At 29.9% G+C, this 10144-nt stretch overlaps 1 pseudogene; it reads left to right on the forward strand.

The window, feature by feature from the left end:
* Positions 1-143: 143 nt before the first annotated feature.
* On the forward strand, positions 144-1102 carry LOC111278979 (antimicrobial ginkbilobin-2-like protein pseudogene; annotated as a pseudogene).
* Positions 1103-10144: the final 9042 nt, after the last annotated feature.

Genomic DNA, 10144 nt, shown 5'->3' on the forward strand with positions numbered 1-10144 from the left:
TTGATGAATAAGTGCGTTTTCAGCTTACCCATTAAAGAATTGTCTGACCGCCGCAGCCCACATTTGAAAGTTTCTTGTCACCTTGCTTGCACAGTGAAGAAAATAGAGCAGAAAAAACTAAAAAGGTCAGCCTCCTAAACCTATAATCTCCTTGGTCAAACCTGAAATTTTCCCTATAAATAACAGTTTCATGGTCCTAAGCTGAAACAAACAAGCTAATTGCATTATATCATCATTAGTTTCAACAATGTCTTCTTCAAGATTTGCCTCCCTTCTTCATCTGTTAACCTTTGCTTTCCTTCTCCAAACAGCTTTTGGAGTTGACCCTCTCTTCCATTTTTGTTCAAACTCTGCAGGGAATTTCACTGCCTATGACACTTATGAAGGAAACTTAAACAAGCTTATTGGTTACCTCTCCATTCAAGCTCCTCCCCCAGGTTTTGGCCTCGGCATTCTAGGGCAGCAGCCGAACCAAGCATTTGGGCTTGCCCTTTGTAGAGGCGATGTGTCAACCCCAGATTGCAAAACCTGTGTTGTTGAAGCAGGCAGTGAAATCCGCAAACGCTGCCCTGACAACAGAGGTGCAATTATCTGGTACGATAACTGTCTTTTGAAGTATTCAAACACAGAATTCTTCGGCCAGATTGATAACCAGAACAAGTTCTACATGTACAATTCGAATTCTGTGAGCGATCCCATTTCATTCAATCAGAAGACTAAGCAACTGCTAAGTCAATTGGCCAATGATGCTTATGCAACTCCCAAACTGTATGCCACTGGAGAGATGGAGCTGTATGGATCACAGAAACTTTATGGATTGACTCAGTGCACAAGGGACATTTCCAGCGGTGACTGTAAGAAGTGTCTTGACGGTATAATTGGTGAGCTTCCAAGCTGCTGTGACGGGAAAGAAGGAGGTAGAGTTGTTGGTGGCAGCTGTAACGTCAGATATGAAATATACCCTTTTATTAATGCTTAAAAATTTGAAAAAAAAAAAAAAAAAAGAACTTCTGTTACTGAAAAAATGTGAAAAATTAATGGATCAATGCGATGACCGTCGGTCATCACTGAACAAATAAAACTTCTGTTACAATCATGCATATACGATGCATCAGCTCCCTATTTCAATATTGTAATTTTCTCTTCTCTTTTCCAATCAAAATTATGGAGTACATGGCCATTCAAGGAAGAGTTTTCTTTTCCCACTAGCTAAGAGACAGTGACCAGAGAAAAGAGCCACTCTTTTTACTCACAACAAAGTATTGTTGAAAACTAGCCTCTCATTTGCTCTCCATCTGCTCGTTGGGCGCCCAGTTTCTTTAAGCTTTGAATTTAGCATTGTGTTAATTGTCCTAGTGAATTAGTAGGTGAATATATTGTCCTTCTTTCAATCTTGAATGTTTGGGTATCTTATATATGTTGCTAATCCCATCCAATTTGTGAGGCTATTTATAAAGTTCTTCAAGGAGTTTAATATAAATTAATATGTATATTGCAATATACAATTTTTAAGTTTTAGGAGATAAATGTTGATGTGGATAAATGTTGATGTGGGTTCAACTTAACAATATTAAATTTAATTAAATCAAATTAACAATTTAGATGCTCTATAAAAGGCTTTATATATATATATATAAAATAGTTTGGAAGTCCCATATAAATTCCCCTAACAGGAAAGTTCATCCTTTGACGTTTCACTCCTTAATGGTCTCAGAAGTTGACTTTGCTGTTGTTCTCCTGCCTTTTCTCTTTTCTCTAGAGGAAATAACTTCTCGAGAACCACACTAATTAAATGCAATAAAAAATAATTTATGTAAAGTTTTTTTTAAATGAAGTCGTATTTTAGAGGTAAAAAAAATTGTAAATATTAATCAAATTTTAATATCAAATTTATTGAATAACAAAATTTGAATCTTGAACTTGAGCAACTTAATGTTAAGACTGCATTTTTGCATGGTGATTTGTAAGAGGATATTTATATGAATCAACTTAAGAGTTTTGAAGTAAAAATAAAAGAATACTTAGTTTACAAATTGAATAAAAGCTTGTATGGCTTGAAACAAGCTCCGCGACAGTAGTATAAAAAATTTTATTCTTTTATGGTGAGTCATAGTTATAAAAGAACTGTAACAGATTCTTTTATGTATGTCAAAAAAATTTTTGATGGTAACTTCATTACTCTCTTATTATATGTTGATGATATGTTAATTGTGGGATAAGATGCCGGTATAGTTCACAGGTTGAAAAAATAATTATCTAAGTCTTTTGACATAAAAGATTTAGGTCTAGCAAAACAGATTTTTGATATGGACATTATCTGAGATAGAAGAGCTAAAAAGCTGTGGTTGTCATAAGAAAAGTATGTTAAACGAGTGTTTAGTAGATTCAGCATGCAACATGTTAAATCAGTTAGCAATCTATGTGCTAAATCAGTTAGCAATCCACTTGCTAACCATTTTCATCTGAGTAAAAAATCTTGTTTGATGACTAAGGAAGAGCAACTAGCTATGTCTAGTATTCTTTATTCTTTTGCAATCGATTCTATGTATCTTATAGTTTGCACACGGCCTAACATTGCTCATACAATTGGTGTAGTAAGCAAATTTCTTTCTAATCCAAGAAAGGTTTACTGAGAAGCAGTGAAATGAATTTTTAGATATTTGAGGGGCATTTTAAAAATGTGCTTGAGTTATGAAGTTTCACAACCAGTTCTAAAAAGGTTTATTGATACTGATATGACGGTAATCTTGATGATAGAAAATCTACTTTAGGATATTTGTTCACTTTTGTAAGAGAAGCTGTGTCTTGGTAGTCTAAATTGCATAAATGTGTTATTTAATCTACTATAGAGGCTAAGTATATTGCAACAATCGAAACAGGTAAAGAAATGCTTTGGATGAAACATTTTTTTCTTAAATTGGAGTTGAATCAGAAAGAGTACGTGGTGTTCTGTGATAGCCAAAGTACTTTAGATTTGAGTAAGAATGCCATGTAACATTCTAGAACGAAGCACATTGATGTTAGATATCATTGGTTACATTCAGTGATTGAAAAACAGCAGATATTATTAAAGAAAATCTATACTGAAAGGAATGTAGTAGATATATTAATTAAAAAACTTCCCAGAAAGGAACTTAAGCTTTGTAGTAACTTGACCAAAATAAGTTCCTTGGCCAAAGTATATTATAAATAAAATTGTTATGGTGATGAATCTCTTCCTAATGGGACTGAAAGAAGAGATTGTTAAGAAAATGGAGTCCAACCTCATGGGTTTTTTTACTATTCAGAGGCTATGGGCCTTATATTTTTAGGCTTCCTTAAGAAAGTCCTAGCTACTTAATAAAAAGAGTTATGACTGTTTTAAGGTGAAAAAAAAAAGTGACGTCGCAAACAAGAAAAAAAAAAAAAAAAAAAAGCTAGAAAAATAGAGAGAAAAAAAATAAGGGAGAGTTGGTTGAACAGAAGTCGATCCATGATCCGATTGAGCTAAAATTTTATTTGTATGTTTATGATTCAGAGTTTTACATTTTGAACAATAAAAATCGAGTTTAAAACTTTCTAGAAATAAATCCATGGTGTATTTGTTGAGTCACCTATTTGGTGAGATTTCTCTAATTGTCTCCTAGTTGTTGATTGGCTTTAGTTTTAGCTAAAGAAAACTTTGTATATTTATTATTTGATAGTGAAAATTTTTTCGATGGTCCATGATTTTTTTTTTCTACACTAAAGGGTTTTCTATGTAAATCTTGGTGTGCTTTTTTTTTTTTACATTGTTGATTATTAATTGTTGTCTATTACTATAGGTTTATTGTAATATATTACTTTTGCATTGTTATATTTATTGCTTCAAGCCCAACACAATTATCGAGTACAATAATTATCTTTCGAAGTATTCAAAGACAAAATTCTTTGGCTAGATTGATAACCAAAACAAGTTTTACATGTTGAACTCAAATTTTGTGATTGATCCCGTTTCATTCAATTAAAAGACTAAGGAATTGCTAAGTCAATTGGCGAATGAAGCTTATGCAACTCCCAAACTGTATGCCACTAGAGAGATGGAGTTGTATGGATCACAAAAACTTTATGGATTGACTCAGTGCACAAAGGACATTTCTAACAGTGATTGTAAGAAGTGCCTTGATGGTATAATTGGTGAGTTTCCAAGCTGCGGTGACGATAAAAAAGGAGGTAGAGTTGTTGGTAGTAGCTATAACTTCATATATGAAATATACCCTATTGTTAATGCTTAAACATTTGAAAAAAAAATTTCTGTTACTGAAAAAATGTGAAAAATTAATGGATCAATGCAATGACTGTTAGTCATCACTGAATAAATAAAACTTCTGTTATAATCATGCATAAATGATGCATCAGTTTCCTATTTCAAAATTGTAATTTTCTCTTCTCTTTTTCAATCAAAATTATAAAGTACATGGCCATTCAAGGAAAAGTTTTATTTTCCCACTAGCTGAAAGACAATGAATAGAAAAAAAAAAAAAAAAACCACTCTTTTTACACACACCAAAGTATTGTTGAAAACTTGCCTTTCATTTACTCTCCATATGGTCATTGGGCGCCTAGTTTCTTTTAGTTGAAATATCATTTTAGGTCAAATAAACCTTCTACCTTTCTTCTGTTGGGATTTTTTAAGTAAAACAATTTTCACAATGAGATCAATATGAAACAAAACACATGTAAAATGCAATATTTAATGTGGTTTAGCCCAATTTGTTGCATTTACGGATGAGAGAAAAAATTCACTATAAACATAGAAATTACAAAATACAAAACACCATAAACAAACACTAATATCGAGCTTTTGAAATAATCCTAGTTTCCATTCTCCCTAATGTATAACCTATGGGCTAGTGTTTTTTTGAACAATTTTCTTTTCACATCCCTACAAAGCTATCTCTCATATAGAGATCTCATAAGTCTCTCATAATTATAAAAGTTAATACTTACTTTATATTTATAAAGCTTTAAGCTCTATTACTTGATCAACAAGAATTTTTATTAACTAAAAGCTCTTAGTCATTAAGAATATTTATCTTTAAATAAACTCAATTACCATGTAATTCTTTAACTAATAGAATTTCACTGTAATTCAAACTAATTCCTAATTAGAATTTGAGTCAATGTCTAACAAATCTTCACTTTAACACAAATTCTACCACAATATTGACCTTCAAAAAATTTCAACTACATATGGTTAAATCAATGTTAACTCCACTTGATTCACATAAGTGGTTAATACTTATATGCAGCCAAATCAACTTCACCTGATTGACTTTACCTACAACTAACATCTTGTTATAACATTTTCTCTTACATATTTATAATCTCACAACACAATTTGTAACAAAAAATTCCCTTTCACAATCAATGTGAGATAATTTTAATAATCTCTCCATTCCACACATCGAGCTATAGGGAAGAGCTTATATACTCGGCTCACAATAAGATGTTCGTAACTTGGCTCTGATACTACTTGTTGAAATTTTTAAGTAGAACAAATTTCACAACAAGATCAACATGAAATAAATTACATACAAAAGGTAATGTTTAATGTAGTTTGACTCAATTGCATCCATGAATGAGAGAGAAAATCCACTATAAAAGTAATTAGAAAGAGTACAAAATATCATAAACAAATACTAATCTCGATCTCCTAAAACAATCTCAATTTCCATACTCCTTAGTGTATAACTTATGAAATATCATTCATTCCATACAATCAGTGTTTTTCTGAATAAATTTTTTTCATATCTCTACAAACCTATATCCTATATAGAGATCTCATAACTTTCTATCATAATTCTAAAAGTTAATATTTACTCTATATTTATAAAGCTCTGAACTCCATTATTGATCACTAATAATTTCTATTTACTAAAAACTTGTATCCATTAAAAACATTTATCTTTAAATAAACTTAATTACCAAATATTGGAATTCAAACTAATTCTCAATTAGAATTTGAGCCAATACTTAACATCTTCTTGCCTTAATCGATGGAGAATATTGTTGCATGCATGCTGACATAACGGATGGTTTACAATGTAATAAAGAAAGTTCCTCTTCCAGCAACAAATATTTTTGCATTAAACTTTGAATTTAACATTGTGTTAATTGTCTTGGTGAATTAGTAGGTGAATATATTGTGCTTGTTTTCAATCTTGAATGTTTGGGTATCTTATATATGTTTCAAATCCCATCTAATGTGAGAATATTTATAAAGTTTTTCAAGGAGGTTAATACAATTCAATATGTACATTGCAATATACCATTTTTAAGTTTTAGGAAATAAATGTTAATTTGGGTTTAACTTATCAATAATTAAGTCAAATTAACAATTTAGATGCTATATATATATGTATATAATAGTTTGGAAGTCCCATAGGAAGTTTCCTAGCATGAAAGTCCATCCTTTAACGTATAACTCTTTAATGGTCTCAGAAGTTGACTTTGTTATTATTCTCCTGGCTTTACACTTTTATGTGAAGGAAATAACTCCATGAGAACCGAACTAATTAAATGCAATAAATAATAATCTATGTAAAAATTTTTTAAACAAAGTCATACTTTAGAGGTATAAAAAAATTATAAATATTAATCAAATTTTAATCTCAAATTTATTGAATATTATTTTTAATAATAATTATATAAATTAATTAGGATTAGATTTGGAATCTAAAAAATTTTTAAGTTAAGAAATATGTGGTTTTAGATAAAAGGATTTTTATCAATAATTCATGCAATCAAATAAATAATTGATCAATACGATAACTGTTGTGATGGGCACTTAGACGTTTGATTAAAAAATAAATAAAATTATTATTAGAACACAAGCCGAGTTAGTTGTGAAAACTATGCCCGTAAGCCCGACAAACGAAAAGTTCTAAACCCAACAATGAGGCCTACTCAAAAGCACTACCCCATTAACTCTATTAACATCTAGGCCACTTGATCCATCAATTCGGGCGCACCAACCAGGTCCAAAAATACCACAACATCTATATGATTTCGTGTATACGACAAACATATACATTTAATAGACGAATTGATACTTATAAAAATCTTTTTGTATTCGAGCATAGTAGAGGGGATGGATTGCATAGTCTGTTAATAAAATATTAAATTTTTAATTTCAATAATTATGATTTAAATTTTGATAATTTTAAATATAAAAAAATTTCAAAAAATGAGTTAATATATTAATATCGTCTCTAACAATTACTATCCAACTTTATTTCAGACTAAACTTTATGATTAATTAGCACAACAATTTACAAGAATATTCATGGCCAAATTCATACCACACCAAATCAGTCCTTAGTCATTGTCTCATAATTCACAATATCAGCCCTCTCGTAGCCTTCTGAATAGTTTTCTTGTCTTTCAAAGAAAAAGTCAAATTGTATGCTCATATCTATGAAATTAGAGATGGGGAATCACAATCATTGTGGAATAGAGATAAGGGGAATGGATATGTTCATGAGGAAATATATCTAGTTAGCAACAGCTCTAAGCTTATCCCCCAATTTGCATCCTCAAAAAACCTTAACTGCTCGGTGTATATAGGAAGGGCCATAAATGGAGAGATAAGGCAATTGAAGGAATGCAATGCACTACCGGAAATGCTTTGGCTGTAACCTAAGAATCTATCACAAAAAAACCTATTCACGTCATAGATAAAAATTAGTGACGGAAATTTTATATAATACATACCTTTAATTCAGAATACCACTGCAAATTTGTTCAATTCTATCACAAATTTAATGGCGATTTTTTTCATCATAAAGATTATAAGTTCCATCACAATTAATGTTTGATCAAGTCGGATAATGTTTTTTGACGGAAAAGAAGAAGCAACAAATAGCCAACCTCAACTACGTAGAAAAGACAACGAAACTCCCCTATCTTTCTAATCCTTTACCATGTGCCAGGGTGCTGAAAGGGTATCTATTAGCCAAAGTTATAATCATATGATAGAAGAAAAGCTAGGCATTGTTCTAGAAATGGCATGGTTAGATTAAGAGAAGATCAAGGAAACCATCTGGCTATGATAAGGAAAGGCATTAGATGATATTAGACCTTTAAATTTTTTGTTTTCTCTCATTTTCTCATCAGCTCACGTCTCTGTCAATTAAGATTGAAAGGTACACTTGGTGAAGTCGTCCAAGACGTAAAAGGGAAAGGTGTTGCATTCGAAAGGGACACTCTCGCTTGCTTTGGGGCTCGTCAAGCAGCCATTGCCAAACTGTATATAGCTTTGAAGTTCGAACCCACCCGCATAGAGTAGGAAAGGAAATATTTCTTCCTGGGGTTTTTCGGTGGTTAATGGCCTCAACAGCTATGACATTACCAATCACTTAAATTATTGACCAGATTGCAACCTGTTTGGCTTAATGAATTCCAACCTGATTTAGCAAAAAAATAATTACCAATCACTTAAAATTTTTAATTACGCATTTTTATCACATACTTTTTAAACAATATTATTTTTTTCAAACTTAAACCTTTTCCAACTGTAACATCAATGCCAAACTAATCCTTAAAAACATTGATAAGACAGACATGGTGAGATTGCTACTTGGTCAACTCTTACATACGGTGTACTTATTTATTGGTCAAACATTTGATTTTTCGTGCTGCAGTGATCATAGCCACCTAAAATCTATTTTATGTAATAAAACAAGAACAAGAAAGTACCTTCTCCAATACCCCTAGTCCTAGCCATCTTTCGTATAAAAAAATTCCTTCTATAATTATTAATATACAAAAGAAAAAAGTGTGAAATGAACTTCTAGAACTTAGAAAAGGCCAAGGAACTGGTTCGCTATCAGCTTTCCTAATAAAGAGATATATTAGTCAATGATCATATAGATACAGTTCACAGGTTATAACAAAGCTGAAAACCATTCTATCTGGTGGTGCTATATTTGACACAATCTACAATGTCTTTTTCCATTGGTTTTTTTTAAGTGTTTGAACAATCTCATCAGGCATCGAACTTGTAAACTTCCTGGTTCTTTTCAATTTTCAAACAAAAATTTTAGTTAATTTAATAGTACATATTTAGGGATGGAAATGGATAGTAAATAAACGGATATCAATTATTATCCGATTCATTTATATTGAATTTGAATAGTTATAAATAAATAATTAACGAATTCGAATAAAATATTTAATATTCGTGACGGATTTGGAATGATATGGATAGTGTCTTTGAATATCTAATATTTAACTTTGTTTAAATTTTATTGAATAGTAATGAATATGATATCTGAATCCATTATTTATTTACATATGTAAAATATATAAAATTTTTATATTTGTAGAAAGTTTCAAATATTAAAAAATAACTTTTATTTATTATTAATTAAGACTGAACTTGAATTTTAAATTAAATTCTTGCTTGTTTTATATTTTAATAAAAAAATTTAAATAAACAACTATTTTAACAGATTCAAATATTTAAATTAATATTGTTTATTAAACAGATTCAAATTTAGATAATAATATTAAACTTAAATAAATATTTAAACAAATTCAGATATTATAAATATTAAATAGATTCAGATATAGATATCTAAAAAATAGCAAATATCCACTCCATTTCTATTCCTATATATATTTACAATTTTTGCCAAAAAAATCCCATGTTAAAAGGATTTTAGTAGGTTTTGTCTATGAAATTAAACACTTATTTGTACTTAATAATTTTAAACATGATACATGATAAAAATATATATGAAAAGAATATGAAAATAACATAATTTAAAATTTTAATAAAAATTATATATAAATTTTATAAAATATATATTTGTATTTAGCATATCTATATAAATTATGATATAATTTTTTTTATTTTATACATATTAAATATAAAATAACCAAACACAAATACACGAATTTATCCATGCAACATGCATATTTACCAAATGGATTTGGATAGAAAATATATATATATTTATTTATTTATTTATTTGCATGGAGTCAGGCTATTGTGTTTGATTTGTTCTATCGGTAATTTCCATAACTATTCCTGCATTATAGTTGATGAATAAGTGCGTTTTCAGCTTGCACATTAAAGAATTATCTGAGCGCCGCAGCCCACATTTGAAAATTTCTTGTC

Source organism: Durio zibethinus, chromosome 8, assembly GCF_047325235.1.
Source record: "Durio zibethinus cultivar Kanyao isolate XHJ-2024 chromosome 8, ASM4732523v1, whole genome shotgun sequence".
Taxonomy (NCBI): Eukaryota; Viridiplantae; Streptophyta; class Magnoliopsida; order Malvales; family Malvaceae; genus Durio; species Durio zibethinus.